The 23,189-nt window shown below is 36.7% G+C and overlaps 1 long non-coding RNA gene and 1 pseudogene across 1 annotated transcript in view; both read right to left on the bottom strand.

The window, feature by feature from the left end:
• Window positions 1-12,558, bottom strand: part of LOC115899928 — a 36,461-nt gene extending 23,903 nt beyond the window's left edge. The window contains exons 1-2 of the long non-coding RNA XR_004059545.1: window positions 7,099-12,558; window positions 2,583-2,615 (exon numbers count right to left, since the gene is read on the bottom strand). This is a non-coding gene — a long non-coding RNA (uncharacterized LOC115899928). The remainder of the gene's footprint in view (window positions 1-2,582; window positions 2,616-7,098) is intronic.
• LOC104668630 lies at window positions 5,937-6,238 on the bottom strand (annotated as a pseudogene).
• Window positions 12,559-23,189: the final 10,631 nt, after the last annotated feature.

Consider the following 23,189-nt stretch of genomic DNA (forward strand, 5'->3'; position numbering starts at 1 on the left):
TCAACTACGAAAGAAAAAAGGAATTGTGAGCTTTTTACCTTCTCTTATTTGTACCAGGAATTTAATTTCTTTAAAAGATATGTCTATAATCTCCTAATTATGCTCTTCTGTTAGCTGATTTTGCTCCTTAAATCATGTTTTAAAAGCACTATAAAGCACTACCAAGTATACTTTTAAGGTATCATTATGAACTGGCTGTTAGACTAAATCCAACCTGATTATTGTAATACTTTGATATATATTATGTATGTATGGAATACATATATTTATAAAATATATATTTGAAATATTTATATACATAATCGGAAAGTATATATTCAGAATATATATAGGTTTAGTATATGTATGTTTATTTGGAATATATGCATTTGAAATAAATTGGGGCCAAGGAATTACTTATACAATATGGAAAGATGTTCAACTCATGTTTTTCTATTTTAATAGAATTTTATTGCAGTGCTATGTTAAAATATTTTCATACATGTACACATTTTTTTAAATTACCAGGTATGTTCAAATGTAGGCTTACTTGGAATGCAGTATAGGACATCTAAATTGTGGATGATCAGCAAATACAGACAGTTTTAACTCATTCATTTACTCCCTTATATGTATTGGGTGCCTACTGTATATTCCAGAGTTGTCAGCACTCCAGATACAGTAGTAAATAGAAAAAACAAAAAAGTTCTATTTTGGAGTGGACAAGATAGATAATAAAGATAAACTAGTAAAATTTACAGTATATTAGACAAAGATTACTGCTAAAGAGAATGATTAAATCCAAGGAGATTCCTAAAAGTACCTTGCAATGCTAAGAGTCCCTAATTCTTTAAACCTAGTTATATAATCTACATAAATCAGTTATTTTCAGAAGTTTTTGCACACTGTATATGTTATCTGTTCACATTTACTGTCATTCAAGAAACACTGATCAAATTTCACTAGGACTAACAGGAATAGCTTTCTTCCTTTACATGAGGTCAATTAGGTTACAGGCTTCTTATTAAAATGCAAATAAATATCATCAGTAATTAGTAAATGACAGGAAGCATTTAAACTTCCATAATTATTCTATGCCATTATAACACTATAGAAAGTTAAGAAAATTTAACATATGAATATATTAACTCCTGATGTTCCTTATACCATAGACTTGGAAACACTGTACATAAGAGAAAAGAGTAAAAATATAGTGTCAGAGGCCAGAGGCAGGAGGACTACTTGAGCCCAGGAGCTCAAGATGAGCCTAGGCAACATAGCAAAACCCTGTCTCTACAAGAAATACAAAATTAGCCAGTTGTGGTGGTGTGAGCCTGTAGTCCCAGTTACTTGGGAGGCTGACATGGGAGGATCACTCAAGTCCAGGAGATCAAGGCTGCAGTGAGCTGTCATGGCACCACTGCACTCCAGCCTGGGTGACAAAGTAAGACTCTGTCTTTCAAAGAAAGGAAAAGAAAGAAAAGAAAAGAAAAGAGAAAAGAAGAAAAGAAAAGATACACACACACACATACACACAGAGACACACATAATCTGTAAATTAAACAATAAATAAAACTAACATGGTTGTCTGAATTGACTTCCTAAAAAAGATAAAGGAAAAATAGTAGAATTATAGAATCAACCAAGTATTAATTTCAGCTTAAAACTGAATTTTTCTTTTTTCTATAACCCTTAGTTTCCTTTAATAGGAGAGTAACAGAATTGGAGCAGCTTACAATCCTTTTTGTGGAGGAGCTATACATACTACAATGTTTTCTTTCTTCAGTCTGTTTAATTCTGGAAAAAAAATTGATAAAATGTCCTGCATAGCTAATTTTTCTGTGACATTTTCTTTCACTATGAGTTTGTTCAATCCTGTCAATCACCCTGTGGGTAATTATTCTCCAGCTCTTGCTTGTTTATCAGATGATAGTGATGTCCCTTACCTTCCTTTCCCTCACTCCCTCTTTGCTACGTGTTCCATAGTTGCAGTTTCAGGTGGCAGAATGACATTATATTACATTACTTTTGCACATTGCACAATGTACTCAGGTCAGTCCCTGACCTCAGAGTAAAAGTAAATAAATATAACTCTGCCCTTTATTTTCCACTTCATTATCTTCTCTGGCAGGCAGTGCTAGCCCAAGTTCTCTTTCTCCTCTTCTTTGCTAATAGAACCCTGATTTTGTTCAGGGGAGTAATGTGCCCAGTGGATCTCAACTGGAAGCATTTTGGAAATCTTTGCTGGCCGATCTGTCTGTCACAGCACTGCAGCTCCCTAACTGTATTCAGTAAGTGAGGCAAGGCTGCTGGGTGTCCTGCAATGGGTGGAGCACCCCCAAAGAAAGAGAGAGGAGCTGAAATACAGGAACCTGTCTACCTCCAGACTTCCCATTATATACAAAAACGAAACTGCTATTTGTTTAAGCTACAGTTAGTCAAGAATTCTGTTACTTACAGTTTAACATAATTCTCAATGATAAGCCCTCCAGTCATGAACATCAGGCCTCTATTTCATATCATTCACCAAAAAGATGCAGTAAATCTCATATTCCACTTAGGGAAACAAATGCTAGAAGAAAAAGAGATAACTAGGATCTCACCTTGCCATTGCGCATCCTGGTCTTGCCAAACACCTAAGGGAAATGGAGAATAAAGTATAAAGTAAGTGCTCTCTTCTTGCCCAAACATCTTCTTTTAGCAAATTCCAAAGTGACTTGATAATATATTGTTCTCATTCTAGGGCAATTACTATAGTAAGTGATTGGAAAACAAAGTGGCTCTTTTCTATTTGCCATACTACAGCCATTTGTCATGTACCATCTCAGTGAATATGTAGCATAAAATTATACTTGACATAAATATTCCTTTATGTTATTGATTTTTCACTGTTCAATAGGAATATTATTTTGTCAACTATTTCATGCACTTGTAATATGGCAGAATGGATTCTTCTTCATCACAAACCCAGTCCCTCACTTACAAGTAAACAGAATAAGGATTTTCACAAGAAAAAAATATTTTTTAAGTTTTGGATGATTTTAGATTTCAGAGTAGTTGCCAAGATAATAGAGAGTGCCTGTTTACCTTTCCCTTACCTTCCTTTTACGTTTGCATCTTACATAACCATGGTACAACTATCAAAATGACGAAGTTAGCAGTAGTCGAATATTCTTAACTACACTACAGATTTTGTTTAAATTTCCTGCTTTTCCACCAATGTTCATTTACTGTTTCAGGATTCCATGCAAGACCCACATTGCGTTTATTTCTAACTTCTTAGTCTCCTCCAATTTGTGAGAGTATCACAGTCTTTCCTTGTCTTTCATGACCTGTATATCTAAGAAGAGTACTGGTCAGCTGTTTTATAGAATGTCCTTCAATTCGTATTTGTCTGATTTTTTTATAACTAAACTGCAGTTGTGGATTTTGGAAAGAGTACCACAAAGGTGAAGAGCCCTTCTCCCTTGGATCACATCAGGGGGTGCCTGATAATCACTGTGTCTTGCTACTTACTGACAATGTTAACTTGATTACTTATTTAAGATGGTATCTGCCAGGTTTCTCCACTGTAACGTTTCTACTTTTTGTTGTCTATATGTAAATGGAGTTTTTAAAAGTGACTAAACACTAGGTCAAAGATAGAACATGTCTACCTCCAGGATATTAGCAAGGATTAACCTTTGCAGTGAAAAAGTATGACTTGCTTTCAGATCCTCCATCTAAAGACAACAGGTAGGGAAGTTATGGGAGCCCTGCCCTCATCCCTTTTACTGGCCAGTGGCCATTGACTTGCTGTGAGTATTGGCTACTAGCAACTCACAGCTACCCCATTCTCCAGGTAACTACCCTTAGCAGTGGCTCTCTGGCATGAAGGTATAAAAGTCTGGCTTCCTTGCCTCAAGTGAGACTAACTCTATGGAGCAATAGGTGTTCCAGATTTTCTATGTGGGGTTAGACTGACCTAGTCTGCAAGTGAGACCACATTTTGCTTAGCCTTATTCCTTACCTACCCTGCTTCCTAAATCCCCTCTCTGGGAGAGCTCTCAATAAATATCTTTAAAAACAGTCCCATTTAAGGATTGATTTCTGAAGAATCTGACCTAACACAATACATGACTTGGAGTTATTTCCCTCTCCACCTTCACATGCAGGATCCAAGACCGCTTTTTTCTCCCTACTCAACAGTAGAGCCCAACAGTAGAACGACTCATTGGAATCAAATGCAAGAAGAGACAAGTGGTGGCAGTGGATAAGTCGAAAAGATAGAAGGATGAGCCTGAAAAGGATTCAGAGGGGAAGCCACCTGCCATCTGCCTTGGGTGTTCTCAGCATCAGGAACAAAAACCGTACACCTTGGATGGAAACTCAAGAAAAAGATGTGCATGCCCCAAAGCCCACCACATTATGAAATCAATATTGGCTGGATTGTGTTTCTTGAACTCGAAGAAAAGGATTGAGAAAATAGTCTGTGGACTCCTGTACAGAAAACTGACTGGCTGACAGATCTTTTGGTGGCAAAATTCTGGAGGATGCAACCATATAAGGAAGAGACAAAGGAAGAAGAACCAATTAAATCGAATAGCAACAACCAAACAGCTAACAGCAAATTTAGAAGAGGCTAATGCCACCAAACCTTACTAGAAGAGAGTTTCCGAAGGAGTGGGATGAACAGCAGTTAGTGTCAAATGCAAGCTCATTTTGATACTCATTAAGCTCATTGAAACTTTGAAAGCTAGTTTCAATAGAAAGGTGGCATTGGAGACCAAACTCCTGTTAACTGGAGAGTAATTAGAAAGTGGATTCTACAAATCAAGGATTATTTTTCAAGAATTGAGTGAGCTGATATATAATTGCCTTGAGGATTAGGTAGGATTCATTTTTCTCTTTAAATAAAGAAAGATATGACGAGGAGGAAAGGGCAGATGCCAAGGTAAGAGGTAAAATTAGATGTTAGAATTATCTAGTTTTATCTAGATAATTATATAGAATTATTCTGGATAATTATATAGAATTATTCTGGATAATTATTTAGAATTATCTAAAATCTAAGGTAACTAGAGTCAGGGAGAGTTAAACTTATAAAATAGTAAGCATAGTGCTTAAACCCTGGTTTCTCATGATGATTTCCTTGAAAGAAAGAACTTGTAATAATTTGAGCTAGTTTTCATCATATTGTGATTATGCTTCTGAATGTATTATAGTTTTATTGTCACTCGTGATGCTAGGGTGTCACCTTGTGGTAAATGTAAGCATAGCTTTGATGCAACCCACTTTATACATCACCTTATTTCTAGATATCAATTACAACCATTTTCATGGTCCTTTTATTTTATTCTTAATGTGGCTTCCTACTTTAAGTTTATTTTTAAGTAATATATAAGATTGAAAATATATAAGACCAAATATAGGATGTAAATTACAAAAAAAGAATATTAGATAAACTAACGAGAATGAAAAAAATAGGTTCTTAAAACTAAATACATGATTTTACAATTTAGCTGAAAACTTTGTAATGACACCTGAAGTTGACTTGTAAATATTTCGACTTTTAAAGTATGTTTTATATTGTTTCTATGTGAAAAAAGTGGTACTTTTTAAAATAATGAAACCATAAGGATGGAGAGGTTCAAATGATACATTTACAATAGTTATTATTAATCTTATTCCAAGCACTACTATTTTAATGTTCATTGCAATAGCACAACATATAATAGATGTAAACATAACTATGAAAAAATAATTCAATCAAGTATACTCCATTCTTGCTCATTTCATCTGACTCCTTTAATTCTCTTTTTATTCTATTCTAATAATTTAGTCATTATTATTTTTGCCATTATTTATGATTAGCTTAGTGTAAAAGAGAGACATATAAATTATTTACATGATGAAAAATTTCAGAACTTCAGTGGAATAGGAAGCTTCGTGTTGATGCCATTTCAACAGGATTTCTTTCAGTCTACATACTTTCCAAGAATGTCACCATCTCTAAATGAGAACTAATCCTTGTCATCTACTTTGGTGCCTCCATATTCTGGAAGAAGAACGTTATCTCCAAGGTTCACAAGAACTGATTGAATCTCTCCACCCTTTCTTTAGAGCCTGATCCAACAGCTACTACTGTGGCTGCCAAAACTTTTCCTTGAGATTTTTCCGGAAGCATAATGGTTCCTTTGGTTACAGTTTCAATGGCACATCTTTCAACCAATACTTGGTCAAAGAGTGGAAGTAACTTTCTAAATGCTTGCCCTGCCATGAGCCCCTCTATCGCCGACTTTTACTCTTCTTTCATATAGTACTGCAAGGAGAGACCTCGTTTGTCATTATCCTAATCCTGCGGGTCTATGGAATGTGTATCACTTGTTTGTATAACATAATCTATCAGTAAAAGCGTTGAATTTAGTACTTCTTTTAGGTACTACCTTACTAAGTATATTTGAGCCTTACTCTCCCATGAAGATGGTCTGCTACCTAAAGGCAGTAAGTCACATCACATGTTTCTTTTGTAACCCTCTGCATAATAGGTTTTCAGTAAATATATTCTTAATTTAAAATGAATAAGTTGAAGAAGGCTTATCTCTACAATTCTATAGAAAAAATAACTTCTTTAATCAATTTAATTAGCATTCTAAAATTGTATTTTAATTGACCAAAGTGACAAGTGTATAATAAGAAATTGTCCTTTAATTATTTCAATTAGCTATTAGAAATGCTATTCAAAATAAGCTAAATCTCTCCCTGAAATTTCAATACCACATGATTAAAATAATAAGGCAAGACTCTTGAGAAAGGATAAGAGAAATCCTAGAAATGTTAGTGTGTAGTTGTTCTTAATCTGTACTACTGATTAGAAGAACTGACATTGTACGTAACTGATAGAGAAATCAATAGACTTAAAAGACAAATATGAAATGGAATCATGATTTAACAAGTCATGTGCTGAGTAGATTGTCTAGTCAGTTGTTATGCTGGAATTAGGGTTGAAATCTTAATTCTGTTACATCTTATTCTCTATGGTCTTGGGAAAAAGAAAGGAAAAACACGACTGAAGTGAAAAAGACAGTCTAGTTGCTAACATGTCTCAAAACTTTATACCCATCATCGTATCAGACTTACCATTTTCTTGGTTTTGAACTTCTTCCTGGGTTGTGCTCAAAGCCAGCAAGGTAGATGAAAGAAAGAAAGAAAACATCTTTAAATCAGACTTATACTTCCCCCTCTGCTGGGGAAATTTGGGGATCCTCACTTATATGGCTTATAAAGAACAATAACAGCATTGCTGCTACCCAGGAATGACCTCTGGAGTTTGAGGTGGCTTTTACTGGAACATTTCCTTCATATGATTTACCACCTATTTCATGGTGTTCTATGTTACTAACAATTGTCAAATGATATATGGATTCTGCTGTCTTCCTTAACTATGACAAGAATGACAAACAACAAAAGGTTAAGATAACACAAATATAATTGCCTGATGACCCAAAAACTCTTTTGGGAAAGAATCTAGGAGAACTTTCTGATTTCTCAGTAGAAAAGGAGTCACAAAGGAGCATCAGAGAAAGCATCTATAATGGAGAGACCCACATTAATGTATAATATCTAATGTAAGATTTAATTCAGTTCATAGATATTAAATTTAAAAATAAAGATGGATGACACCTTATGCATGCCCTTAGCAAAAAATGTTGGAAGTGAGATGTTAGAAGTTGTATAGAGGATCCAGAGAACATGTGGTGAACAATGGCATTTTTTCACAGCACCTTGAAAGGAAAATTAAGACAAACTTGCCTCCACAGAAGTAAATTAGGAAGTAAAAAAAAAAAAAAATGTTGCTTCTCACATAAACACAAAAGGTCAAATCCAATGATTTCCATGAACTCAGGACTTGGCTCCTCCATTTATTACCTTTTTGACCTGCAGCATTATTAAAACTGAGAGAACTGAATTAATCACTTTCTAAAGACTTATGCTTGTCCAAACGCTGCATATCCGAAAAAAAGTTTCTAATGGTAGAAATTGATACTTTATCAAATTGTCTATGAAAAATTACAAAAATAAAAAAGACTATTTTATAAGCAGGGGAAAGGCTTGATTGAGAGAATACACCCAAGGAAGAAAACTTTCCTTAAGTAATAGAACACAGGGGATAAGTGTTTATGTTTTGAAGTCAGATGCAGTATCAAAATCTGTCTTCATCACTTACTGGCTGTGTAATTAGAGCAAACTAATTAACCTCTCTAAGCTGCATTCATTCTGTTTGTCTATAAAAGAGAAACAGTAATTAACTCATATCATTTTGTGATAATTAAATAACATTACACATATAAAGTTCTTATCTTGGTACATTCATAAATATTCAATAAATATTAGTGATAATGATGAATGATATAGGTGTTCCTTAGAATGCATGCATTTCTTCTTTGGGATATTTACAGCAGGATGAAAGAAAAGATTGCCTCCCACATACTGACAGCATGTATTAGTATACGGAGGGTGAGAGTGAGTTGGTAAGACAGCCAAGTAGAAGGTTAACACCAGAGACAGGATCCAAAGCATTGGCAGCCACGTCTTTGGCATGCAGGAGGAAGACATTGGCAGAAAAGAATCAGAGCTATTACAGAGAGGAGGCAAGATTGTGGCCAATTATCTTTTTATTTCTATCTTTTATACAAGATAAAGCCAGAAATTAGAAAACAAATAGGATAGTCAGTATCAAAGAGAAAGTTGAGAGCTGTATAGTATTCAGAATGAGATGTGGAGAGACGGTGGTGGGGCACAGGAGCACACTGCAGAAATAATAGTAGCTGCAGGGAGAAGTGACCAGATGATGACTCTAGTATTTTTTAAAGTAACACAAAAGTAGTCTTATCAGGGAACAGAACAACAGTTATTATAAACATAGACGAATTTCACATTATTATCCCTCTACTGTCTTCTCTTAAGCCCTTATGTGAGTTTCTACAAGTATATTATAGCCTTATCCAAATATCTACTTTGTATTTTCAACTTTTTTCTTTGCCCTGACTCACACAATTTAGACAGGAAGACTATTAGAATTTCAGTTTAGGAAATTTTAAAAGCTGTCTACTTCAAAGCAGTATGAAAGGGATACGAAGAACAGTCGTAGAAGTTGGGGAAAATCATTAGCTCAGCTTGGCACTCTGTTTATCCAAAGCCAAATTAAAGTGCATTCAACTTCAAGAGAAGAGCTTTAATTCCCTTTGGATTTGTGTGGGGCTTGGAATCTTTCATTTCTAATGTGAATCCTCAAAATTCCATCTCCTGAGATGGTATTCCCTCAAGGGCTCCATCTAGTGATGCAAATTTGAGAAAGAGCAGTATGTTCTATTCACAGGTAAACGTGGGCTTCTAAACTGACATCTACCATTTGTGTCGTCTTTACAGAACAATATTGTTTGCAGGTGAAAACAATATTGATGTAGGTGAAAAATGTATCTACAGTATCATTAAAACCGGTTATCTCCCAATAGATATAGCTCTTTTATTTTCTCCTTTAAAACCTAAATTTTTATTAATCTAACTTTATAAAACTAAACTTTATCTGAAAATAATGAAGCAAAAAATATCAGGGAATCTTTTTTTCCCAAATCCTTAACTTGAAAATGAGGAGAGTGAAGTGAAGCCCAGAGTGTTTTAATGACTTTCTCAAGTACTTGTTACTCGTTATGGGAGAAGAATCCAAAGTAAAACTTGGGTTTTAATTCTTGAGGTTGCTTTCTTTTCATGTGCCATATATATTCATGACAATCTGAAATAGATGTTATATCAATGACTTTGAAAGACTTCCTTGAATAAAAGCTGATGACCTTTGCTTTGTACCTTGCATTTTAAAGTAGTAAACCTCCATCACAGCCCTTTGGGAACTGGTGGGTATACAGAAATAATCAGTGAAATGTTACCTATCCCTCAACATTAAATTGAGTCCTACAGGGATGCTAAAACACAAAAACAGGGAGATAAAGGAAAAACATTGTTATCTTTATTATTTTATTGTTATGGATTATTTATGATTGATAGCTTTATTCTCAATGACGCAGAATGTGCCTCCTCATTAGAGAAGATTTCCATCACAAGATTTAGAGAAAGCTCCTCAGTCAGATTTCCACCGGTTGTTGAGATTGGCAGGAGAGTTAGATATTCCAGGAAAGGGAAAGGTTGAAGCACAAAAGTCAATAACACTAAGTGGAACAGCAAGAGAAACACTAACAAACACTAACAGCTGTCTGATACTCCTGATCGGGAGAGGAATTTTCTAAAAATTATGATATTATTCAAACTTTCTTTAGATGATGTTGATCTATATTAGGCATCAGTCCTTATATACAAGGGTGAAATATTGAAGTTTGTTTTGCTTTTTCCTCTTAATACTTATACCACACAGAGATTCTGAGTTTTCTTAGGGTCAACTACAATATCATTCAAATAAGAAATAGAAAGTGAAGGGACTGTGATGATTCTTGTTGGTTAACAAAATGTATTGTTTAAAAGGATTAGAATTTTGAGAGAAAATAGTTTCTTTATTGAGGCCAGTGCCCATTTAAATGAGGTATGCTGAGCTTCCTGATATGTCTTCCTATTTTATTAAACAAATAATCTATAGATCTAAAGTCTTATTTCTCATAAGTTATAGTTTCCCTTTACGAAAACACTTAGAATCAAAGGTATGCAGGAACAATGCAATAGCATCTAGCGGTCTGTTCTCCTGCCTTAAAATGGTTATATGTCTACCTGCTAACTCAGACATATTTACAATATCTTTACAACATATAAATACATAGATTATTCACTCTCTTTTACTCTAGAATAAACAAACTTCATTATGGAACATTGCTGAGATTCCTTTATCTATTGTTAATTCTTCATGATGCCATAGTAAGGTTTAATTTCAAAAAGTTATATGCAATGTTTACATATTACATTTTGGATCAAGCACAATTTATATTTAATGGCCTCACTTCATTTTCAATAGGTCAGGATTGGTTTAATGGAGAATGAAAAACAAGATCCTACAAAGTGGAATAACTGCTCTAGTAGGAGCTATTTGCAAAGCTTATTGAGAGGTGGCCTCCAAAAGTGTCCTAGGAAATCATAAAAATAGCAATTGACACCAACAGAGCAGATCATAAAGAAGATATTTGCATCACAAGTCTTTAAGAAGGGCTGTACCAGAAATTAGAAAGAACCCTTACAAATCAATAAGAAATGTGAGACAACCATTCAATAATAGGCAAATAATTTGAGCAGACACTTCACAGAGCAGTAAATTGAAATAGCCAATAAACACAAGAAAAGATATTCAACTTTGTTAGTCATTATGTATACAAAATGAAAACAATTAAGTTAAATATGCTTTAGAAAAAAAAAGTAAAGTCACATCGGCAAAAAATCTTAGAACACCAGAGGCCAAGTCCACTGCTTCAGAATAGGATTTGGACTACAGCGCTATATCTGCTTCCCTTGAAGTAGGCAATATACTCATGGCCTGCAAAATTCAGAAGCCATAAAAAAGCACTTTTTGGGGAAGAAGAGAGCTTACAGAAAGGGATATATTGTTCCTCACCTGGATCTGGGGGCACAGACTTTGCTCCAAAAACATCAAGAGTTCAATTTAAGAATAAGCTAACAGAGATGTTCCTTATCTAGATCTCATAAGCAGTTACACAAGTTTATTTATATGTAAAATTTTACCAAGCTATATAATTAAGATATGTGCTATAGTGTACATAGGTTATGCCTCCATTAAAATGAAGAAGTGAGCCAATTAAACTCTTCCAGTGGACAGGACCCGTAGGCATAAAGAATTTTGCTATATTTTTTCAGTGAAATCTCATACCAGGCTAGATTCCATGGCCCAGGATCCAGGCTGGCCCACATGGACTCAGACTCCAGGTCTGCCTAGCTCCAGACTGGTTCCCATGGCCCCAGAGTCCCTGGAATCCCACACTACAGATTTACTTGAACAAACCCAGGGTCCAGAACTGCTACAGTACATTCCAATACCAGACTGGCCCCATGGACCCAAGCTCCAGGACCACTGCTATAGATCCAGACTCCAGGACAGACTTTGTGGATCCAGGACCAAAGACCCAAGCCTACTATTATATCATGGACCCAGGTCCCAGACCCACTGCAGCTTCCAGCTGGCTGCTATGGATCCAGGCTTCAGGCTGGTCTTTGTGGATCCCACCTCCAGGCCTGCTTCTGCGGACCCAGACAAAAGGTCCACCGCAGTAGACCATGGTGCCTGGACAGCTTCTGTTTTTCCAGGTGTCAGACCTGCTCAACTATTAATCCAAACACCAAAGCCATCTCTCTAGAGATTCTGTTACATGGCCCACACAGAATCTCTAGATAAACTGACTAGTGCAGGATTTTCCCTGCTGTAGCCAGTCTATAAAGGCTGGAAAAGGTACCCGCTCATCAAATGCACAAACTCTAGGGAAATAGAGATCTATGAGTTACCTGTAAAAGAACTCAAAATAATCATCTTGGTCAGGTACAGTGGCTCATGCCTATATCAGCACTTTGGAAGGCCGAGGTTGTAGAGTCACTTGAAGCCAGGAGTTTGAGACCAGCCTGGGCAACACAGCAAGACCCCTTCTCTACAACTTTTTTCTTTAATTAGCTGGCCATGGTGGCACTCACCTGTAATTCCAGTAGCTCAGGAGGCTGAGGTGAGATGATCACTTGAGCCCAGAAGCCTGAGGCCACAGTAAGCTATGATCATGCCACTTTACTCAGCTTGGATGACAGAGCAAGATCCTGTCTCAAAAAATAACAGTAATCATTGTCATTAACACCATCTTAAAGAGGCTCAGTGAGAACAAGAGAACACAAATATACAATAAGCAAATATTAGGAAAATAATACATGAATAAAATGAAAAGTTCCAAAAAAATGGAAACTATTAAAAGTAAAATCAAATAGAAATTTTGAAGCTGAAGGACATAAAGATTGAACTTAAAAATATCACAGAGACTTCAACTACAGACTTCATCAATCAGAAGAAAGAATCTGTGAGCATAAAGACATGTCATTAGAAATTATCCAGTTATAGAAACAAAAAAAAATTAAAAGGAGTGAAGAAAATCTGCAGAATTTATAGTACATCATCAAGAGAGTCAATGTATGCATTATAGGAGTAACAGAATGAGAAAAGAAAGAGAAGCAGAAAGTTTACTTAAAGAAATAATGGCAAAAATCTTCCCAAATCTGGAGAGAGAAATTAATGTCTAGATTCATAAAGCCAAAAGTAACGAAATAGACTCAATATTAAAAAATCTTCACAAGACACATTATAATTAAATTACCAAAATTCAAAGACAAAAAGAAAATTTTGAAAGCAGAAAGAGAAAAGTAACATATCACATATAGGGGAACCCCAAAAACACTTTCAACAAATTTATCAGCAGAAACTCTGAATCCAGAATAGAGTGGAATAATTTATTCAAAGAGTTAAAATTTTTAAAAAGTGGCAACCGAGACCACTATACTCACTAAGACTGCCCTTCAGATATAAAGGAGAGAGAAATATTTTCCCAAACAAAAGCTATGGTAGTTCATCACCACTACACCTGCCTTACAAGAAACGCCAGAGAAAATTTTTAAAGCTGAAAGGAAAGAATTCTAACCATAAACATAGAAACATATAAAGCTACATAACTCACGGTATAAGTCTACTTTTATGAGTATGCTACAGTGCAAATAAAAATGTATTAAATTATGCAGCACCAATCCACATAATTTAAAACATTTTATTACACAAATTGATTTTTAATTATATTCATTTCTTTTCTGTTCATTCTACTAAAATTGTATATCACTTAGTCCTTATGATGGATAAAAGTTAAAGCAGTCATTATGCATTTGGCAAGACCCATAGAATTTTACAATGCATAGTGAATCCTAATATAAAATAGGAACTTTAGATAACATAGTGTGTCCATATTGATTCATCAATTGTAACAAATGTGCCACACCAACACAAGATGTTAATATAAAGGTAACTGTAGGGATGGGAGATGAATACATAGGAACTCTGTACTTTATGTTCTATTTTTCTGTAAATCTAAAACTGCTCTAAGAAACAGAGTCTATTAACTTTAAATAAATAAATAAAAATAAAATAAAACTCACTTTAGGGAAAAATATAGTGAAATTCATATACTCTAATATAATGGTAGTGCATAAATAGCCTTCAACTCTAGTATAATAAAATACAAAACTATAGGTACAATAATTTGTTAATAGATATAACAATGGATAAATTGTTAATATATATCTATTATATGGATATAATAGGTATATATTATATAATAGATATATGGATTAACAATAATAGATTTGTTACTAGATACATTTAAAATGTAAATTGTGGCATCAATAACATAAAAACATACTGTTGCGGAAAGTCAGGGACCCCAAATGGAGGGACCGGCTGAAGCCACAGCAGAAGAACATAAATTGTGAAGATTTCATGGATGTTTATTAGTTCCCCAAATTAATACTTTCCTAATTTCTTACGCCTGTCTCTGCTGCAATCTCTGAACATAAATTGTGAAGATTTCATGGACACTTATCATTTCCCCAATCAATACCCTTGTGATTTCCTATGCCTGTCTTTATTTTAATCTCTTAATCCCATCACCTTCATAAGCTGAGGAGGATAAATGTCGCCTCTGGACCCTGTGATGATTGCACAAATTGTTTGTAGAGCATGTGTGTTTGAACAATATGAAATCTGGGCATTGTGAAAAAAGAACAGGATAACAGCAATCTTCAGGGAACAAGGGAGATAAGACTTGGAGTCTGACTGCCAGTGAGCTGGATGGAACAGAGCCATATTTCTCCTCTTTCAAAGGCAAATAGGAGAAATATCGCTGAATTCTTTTTCTCAGCAAGGAACATCCCTGAGAAAGAGAATGCACCCTGAAGGTAGGTCTATAGATGGCCCCTTAGAGGTGGCCACCTTTTAAGGTCAAAGCCGGAGGGATGAAATAAGCCCCGGTCTCCTGTAGCGCTCCCAGGCTTATTAGGACGAGGAAATTCCCGCCTAATAAATTCTGGTCAGACAGGTTGTCTGCTCTCAACCCCTGTCTCCTGATAAGATGTTATCAATGACAATGCGTGCCCAATACTTCATTAGCAATTTTAATTTCGCCCCATCCTGTGGTCCTGTGATCTCGCCCTGCCTCCACTTGCTTTGTGATATTTTATTACCTTGTGAAGTATGTGATCTCTGTGACCCACACCCTATTCGTGCACTCCCTCCCCTTTTGAAAATCACTAATAAAAACTTGCTGGTTTTACAGCTCGGGGAGCATCACAGAACCTGCCGACATGTGATGTCTCCTCTGGACAACCAGCTTTAAAGTTTCTCTCTTTTGTACTCTCCCTTTATTTCTCAAACCAGCCGAGACACTTAGGGAAACAGAAAAGAACTCACGGTTAAATATCGGGGGTGGGGTTTTACCCCTATACATACAATAATATAATACAGTAAAAGTTGCTGGACAAAATTATAGCAATAATAATAACAACTACTACAATTATTGAGTGTCTGTAATATGATTTTTTAAAATAATTTTATTTTTTGAGACAGTCTTGCTCTGTCACCCAGGATGTAGTGCAGGTGTGCAATCTTGGCACTAAAACCTCCACCTCCCAGATTAAAGTGATTCTCCTGCCTCAGCCTCTCAAGTAGCTGGGATTACCAGGCTACTAGTCTAGTAATCAGTCTGGGTTCAAATTTTATTCTAACTTGTGTTACCACTGCAATTATTTAATCTCCCCATCTCTTAGTTTCTCATCTACAAAATGTTGTTAATTATAGTACTGCCCTCAAAAGGTAGTAAATATTACACTGAAAGAGCTTAGAACTGTTTCAATCATGGTATGGCTTGGCTATGTCTTCACCTAAATCTCATCTTGAATTCCCACATGTTGAAGGACGGACCCAGTGGAAGGTAACTAAATCATGGGGGCAGGTCTTTCCCATGCTGTTCTTATGATAGTTAATAAGTCTCATGAGATCTGATGATTTTAAAAAGAGGAGTTTCCCTAAACAAGCTCTTTTTGCCTGCCACCATCCATGTAAGACACGACTTGCTCCTCCTTGCCTTCTGCATGACTGTGAGACCTCCCCAGGCACGTGGAACTGTAAGTCTACTAAACCCTTTCTCCTGTATAAATTACCCAGTCTCGGGTATGTCTTTATCAGCAGCATGAAAATGAACTAATACAGTAAATTTGTACCAGGAGTGGGGTGCTGCTGAAAAATTTCCCAAATATGTGGAAGTGGCTTTGGAAGTGGGTAACAGCCAGCAGTTGGAACAGTTTGGAGGGCTCAGAAAAAGACAGGAAGATGCGGGAAAGTCTGGAACTCCCTAGAGACTTGTTGAATGGCTTTGACCAAAATGCTGATAATGATATGGACAATGAAATCCAGGCTGAGATGGTCTCAGATGGAGATGAGAAACTTGTCAGGAACTGGAGCAAAAAAAAAAAAAAAAAAAAAAAAAAAAAAAAAAACTGAACTCTCATAATGTTTTAGCAAAGAGATTGGCAGCATTTTGCTCCTGCCCTACAGATTTGTGGAACTTTGAACTTGAGAGGGATGATTTAGGGTATGTGGCAGAAGAAATTTCTAAGCAGCAAAGCATTCCAGAGGTGACTTGGGTGCTGTTAATGGCATTCAGTTTAAAAAGGAAACAGAGCATGAACGTTTGGAAAATGTGCAGCCTGACAATGTGATAAAAAAGAAAAACCCATTTGTTGAGGAGAAATTCAAGCCAGCTACATAAATTTGCAAAGCAATGAAGAGCCGAATGTTAATCACCAAGACAACAGGGAAAATGTCTCCAGGGCATATCAGAGACCTTTGCAGCAGCCCTTCTGATCACAGGCCAGGAGGTTCAGAAAGAAAAACTGGTTTCCTGGGCCGGGCCCAGAGTCCCTCTGCTGTGTGAAATCTAGGGTCTTGGTGCCCTGCATCCCAGCTACTCCAGCCATGACTAAAAGGGGCCAAGGTACAGCTCAGGTTGTTGTTTCAGAGGGTGGAAGCCCCAAGCCTTGGCAGCTTCCATGTGGTATCGAGCCTGCAGGTGCACAGAAATCCAGAATTAAGGTTTGGGAACCTCCACCTAGATTTCAGAGGATGTATGGAAACTCCTGGATGTCCAGGCAAAAGTTAGCTGTAGGGTCTGGGCCCTCATGGAGGACTTCTGCTAGGGCAGTGTGGAAGGGAAATGTGGGGTCAGAGCCCCCACAAAAAGTCCCTACTGGGACACCACCTAGTGGAGCTGTGAGAATAGGGCCACCATCCTCCAGACCCCAGAATGGTAGATCTACTGATAGTTTGCTCCATGTGCCTGGAAAAGCTGCAGACAACACCAGTCCATAAAAGCAGCCAGGAGTTGGGCTATACCCTGCAAAGTCACAGGGGCAGAGCTGCCCAAGGTGATGGGAGCCCACCTCTTGCATCAGCATGACCTGGATGTGAGACATGGAGTCAAAGGAGATCATTTTGGAGCTTTAAGATTTGACTGCCCTTCTGGATTTCAGGGTTGCATGGGGCCTGTAGCCCCTTTGTTTGGCCAATTTCTCCCATTTGGAATGGCTATATTTACCCAATGCCTGTACCTCCATTGTATCTAGGAAGTAACTAACTAGCTTTTGATTTTACAGGCTCATAGGTGGAAGGGACTTGCCTTGTCTCAGATGTGACTTTGAACTGTGGACTTCTGAGTCAATGCTGAAATTAGTTAAGACTTCAGGGGACTTTTGGGAAAACGTGATTGGTTTTGAAATGTGAGAGCATGAGATTTGGGAGGCGCTGGGGCGGAATGATATGGTTTGGCTGTGTCCCCACCCAAATCTTATCTTGAATTCCCACATGCTGTGAGAGAGACCTGGTGGAAGGTAATTGAATCATGGGGCATGTCTTTCACATGCTGTTCTCATGATAGTGAATAAGTCTCATGAGATCTGAGGGTTTTAAAAGGGGAGTTTCCCTGCACAAGCTCTTTTTGCCTGCCACCATCCATGTAAGATGTGACACAGTACTCCATACCTTCTACCACGATTGTGAGCCATGTGGAACTGCAAGTGCATGAAACCCCTTTTCCTGTATTACCCAGTTTTGGGTATGTCTTTATCAGTAGCGAGAAAAAGGACTAATACAAATCATATATGTGGCCAGGCATGCTGGCTCCCACCTATAAACTAGCACTTTGGGAGGCCTAGGTGGGTGGATAACTTGATTCCAGGAGTTCAAGTCAACCACCACACCCGGCTAGTTTTTGTATTTTTAGTAGAGATGGAATTTAACTGTGTTAGCCAGGCTGGTCTCAAACTCCTGACCTCAAGTGATCTGCCCACCTAGGCCTCCCAAAGTGCTGGATTACAGCTATGAGCCTTTGTGCCTGACCACCTGAAACGGTTCTAAGCTCTTTCAATTTAATCTTTAATATTTTAAGGGAAGTACTAATTAATAACACTTTGTAGATGAGAAACTATGAGAGGGGGAAATGAAATAATTTGCAGTGGTAACACAAGTTAGTTGGTAATTGGAATGAAAAATGAACCCAGACTGTCTGGCTGCACATCTCGTGCTTTTAACAGCCATGCTACCCTGAGCATTGAGACATTCTGTTACATTCTAACAGTGTGAATCTCAATTACTCTTTGGATCTGTTGTTCTCTACTTGAAATTACACCAATTGTCCCAGCCTTGTGGGGAGAATTTTGTGATATGATTTATGAACGTTTTGGAGAAATGCAAAGTGATTTCAGTTAATATATAATAGCCTATGATCATTATTCATTTTTTTCACATTACTGTTTCTCTGATCTATGCATTGATCAGAGGTTGATGAATACAAATATTATTTTATTACTTCTTCTATTATTGGTTGTTGTGCTAGCAGTTCAGTCAATAAAAGATAGCTAAGAATAAGGAAAACAATTAATAAGTAGGTATTAGTAAAAATTACATCAATGAAGCAGGATGGAAAAATGCAACAAATTTCGCCTCACAACTAATCTTTGAGATTGAATTTTAAAATAAAGAACAAAGTCTTAACCCTGTTAGAACAAAAGAAGGAAATGTCACTAGAAAACCAAATATATGTATATGTATCTAAAAGATAGAAATCTGACAGGATCAAATTGAGGAAGAAAATCTGGGCACAAAAATAGAAATTAGAAATCAGATAAGATGGCTGATATGAGTGAGATGAATTCTGCAGACTCTGCTAACTTGCAATTAATGAAAATAAAGAGGAGTCTGGAGCCAAGGATAATCATTCTTCGGATGACTGCTTAGAGATGGAATGTAAAACAGTCAGGCAGGTTGGCCCCGTTTCCACATCCCCACGCAAACATAAGCATTTACACACACAGAGAGAGAGAGAGAGAGAGAGACAGAGACAGTCATGCAGTGCACAGTGTAGCATTTGCTTCTAGACCGGAGACATTAGTATGAATAACTGGGTCACAGAAGTAGCACAGTGTTCCAGGTGTTTGGCAACACCCAAAAGGAATAGAAAAATCTTCATTCATAGATTCCAGCCATCTCCACTAGAACACTGTAGGCAGGGGAAGAGGAATTAAACTTGATCCTTTTGAGCAGTACATTGCCAAATGATTTATTGCTTTAACGTCCTTAGTACAATGATTATGACTTTGTTTTAGTACAATCTTTTTTTTTTTTTTTAACATTTGACTCCTCTTCTGATATAAGCTCCATGAGAGATGGAAGTATCTGTCTTTCAACACTATTTTCCCAACACATTTTGTATTGTCTGGGAACTCTGAACCATCAGGTTGAGCTACCACTGCAAATGGTTTGACAACACTTTTATATATATGTGCATGTGTGTGTTTGCATATATATGTACAGAACAAATCGCACCCATAGCCATCTTATCTGATTTCTATCTTTGGGCCCAGATTTTCTTCCTCAATTCAATCCTGTCAGATTTCTATCCTTCAGATTCTAACCATCTCTACTCGAACACCGTAAGCAGGGGAAGAGGAATTCTCAAATGAAAATGTAAAACTGCAATCAAAAGTGACAACCACACAGTGCAGAACAATCTCATTAAAGAAAGACACCAAATAGACAAATAATAAGAAAAAATGAATGAATAATTATATGAAAAGCACAGGTACTGAAAAGAAAATGAGAAAGGAGTCAGTGACTAGTGATAATATAGTTGCCTTCATTGAAAATTCAAGAGAAACCAAATGACAGACTATTTAAATCAATAAACAAGTTCATCAGGTAAAAGATTACTGAGGGATTTAAAATGATTTTTGCCACATAGTAAGTCCTATGTAAGTATTAGCTAGTTATACAACAGTGACAAATAAAAAAATGGAAGTTAAAAAATCCCTGTTTACAAAACCGCAGCGTAAGATCTTCAAAGGAAAAAACATAAACATTACTGAAGAACATAATGACATAAATAAGTGGAATCATAAGTTATTTTCAAGAATGAGAAGGAAGAGTATTGTGAAGATATTAATTCTCCTGGAATTCTCCAAATTTAGTGAAATTCCAATCTAAAATCCTAACAGAATTGTTCCATGAAATTTACAAACTCATCCTAAAATTAGTCTAAAACTTTCAATGGGTGATCACTGTGTACTTCAAGGACAAGTATCTCAACTCAAAGAATTTAGGATTCTAGCTGTAACATGAAAAAATATGGCTAAATGCATGGCTGATCTGGTAAAAATAAAAGGAAATGTTCATAGATTTAACAAAAATAAAGACAAAGCAAAAATCCAGGGAAGTAAGTAAAGCCTAAAATTTGGTCCTGTCCTGAGGGTATATGTAAATCAAGGATAATCTGAGCTTTCATTGGTGTAGCCAATGTGGACAAAGGACAGCCACAAAGCCCACACTCAAGTTGGACTAATGAAAAAACGGTCAAATTGAAGACTAATTCATAGAAACTCCTCCAGCACACATGCACCTGGGATACAATAAAACTATACCCTGATTGTGATGGAGAGCTACAAGCAAACAAACAAGGCAAGAAAAAGGGAACAACAAATGTATTAAAGGTTTCAACCTTGGAAATGAGAGGAGAGAGGGAAAATAATTGCCATTAAGAATTCATAACCATAAGCCAGACTTCAAACATGTTTGCAACATTTAGTCCCCAAAACTTCAACCTGAAATTTTGTTTTAAAGTGATACCTTCAGTTTGCATGTAAGAAGCAAAGGAAAACCTTTCCTGTAGAGGAAAGCAACTTGCACACAGATCCCAAGGAATACTTATAGATAAAATCCTCACAGCAGAAGGTTATAAGGGAATTAAACACACACACGTACTTAGCATGCACACACATGCACAATGAGGAAACAGGATGCCACAAGTAAACACCTGTAGAAACAAAACACAATAATCTGCCACTACCTAAAATAGGCCATGGATTTTCTTTTCTGTTTGTTTGGAAAGATGGAAATATGATAGAAAGGGGAAGAGAAAGCAGGGATGCCCACAATAGATCCAGAAATAAGCATTAATCATATATGTGTTGGGAATTCGAGTGCTCTTAGTAATGCAATGAAGACATTAAAATAATTCATATATGCCAGTGATATGAGCCTCAGAAAGAAGAGCAAGAGTTACTATGGCCTAAAAGGCTCAAAAGTGAGCAGGACTTAAATTGGGCTTAGAGGAAACAAGATTTGCACAGTTTCTGAGAAATGAAGGGATATTTCAGGAAGTATGAGAAATATACAAAGGTGGAAATTCTCAAGGAGTCCCTGCAAATAGGGACAGGCCTTTAGACAATCACCCAATAATTCCACAAAAAAGAATGGCAGAAAATACTTCTAAAGGAAGATGATTGACAACCTCCAGAAAATAAACTAGAAAGGGGCAGGATCACATGTAAACACAGTGCCATAAGTCCAATTGGTCAATTGATTACTACTTATAAAGTAAATACTGAGAAATAATCAGCTAATTGTAAAACAAACATCTATTATCCACTTGGGCAAGAGGGAACTATGTTTGATTGGAAGTCAGGAGACCTTAAATTCTTTTCCTAAATTTACCACTGACCAGCTTTGAAATTAAAACTATTTGGGAATCAGTTTTTATATTGAAAATTGGGGAGGAGGAAGGTCTAGGAAGAAGGGCAGATTAATTAATGATATCACTTATGAACGCAGCTCTACAACTTTGCAAAACCAAAAGAATGAAGGACTGTGCTCATTCCTCCGGTGCTCAAAAGAGGGCGCCCACAAGAGCAGCTGAGATTTACTGGAACCGATTTGCTGAAAATCCCCGTTTTCACTTCCCGGTCTGAGTCTCATTACCCAAGAAATCCACAGGGTGGCGATAACACTGAACTGAAAGCGAATTCAGAGTGGAAATTCTCAGAAACCGTATTCTTCAATGGCCAGTGTTTACAGATTTCCCTTTCCCTGATTTTATGATGTCACCGAAGACACAGAAGCTGGCGGAAGGAAGGCGGCACACAAGGCAATGACGATGATGGCAATGATTCCCACGGGAGAACCAACTGTGATCCAGACCCTTGGCAATCCTCACAGTAATGCAAAGGAGACTACTAATCTCTTCCTCATTTTACAGGGAAAAAAAAAAAAAAAAAAAACTAGAAAGAGAGAAATCAAGTAAATGATGTAAGGTAACCGAGGTAGTGAGTGACTTAGGCAGAATTCAAACCTTAGTCTAGGGTCAGTGTCATGGTTGTTTCATCACAGCCAGGTGACAGCTCTGAAGAAAGCCTGTTTGGTACTGGTACCAAAACAGAGAGATAGGCCAATGGAACAGAACAGAGGCCTCAGAAATAACACCACACATCTACAACCATCTGATCTTTGACAAACTTGACAAAAACAAGAAATGGGGAAAGGATTCCCTATTTAATAAATGGTACTGGGAAAACTGGCTAGCCATATGTAGAAAGCTGAAACTGGATCCCTTCCTTACACCTTATACAAAAATTAATTCACGATGGATTAAAGATTTAAATCTTAGCCCTAAAACCATAAAAACCCTAGAAGAAAACCTAGGTAATACCATTCAGGACATAGGGATGGGCAAGAACTTCATGACTAAAATACAAAAAGCAATGGCACCAAAACCCAAAATAGGCAAATGGGATCTAATCAAACTAAAGAGCTTCTGCACGGCAAAAGA

The sequence above is a fragment of the Rhinopithecus roxellana genome, chromosome 10 (assembly GCF_007565055.1).
Source record: "Rhinopithecus roxellana isolate Shanxi Qingling chromosome 10, ASM756505v1, whole genome shotgun sequence".
NCBI lineage: Eukaryota > Metazoa > Chordata > Mammalia > Primates > Cercopithecidae > Rhinopithecus > Rhinopithecus roxellana.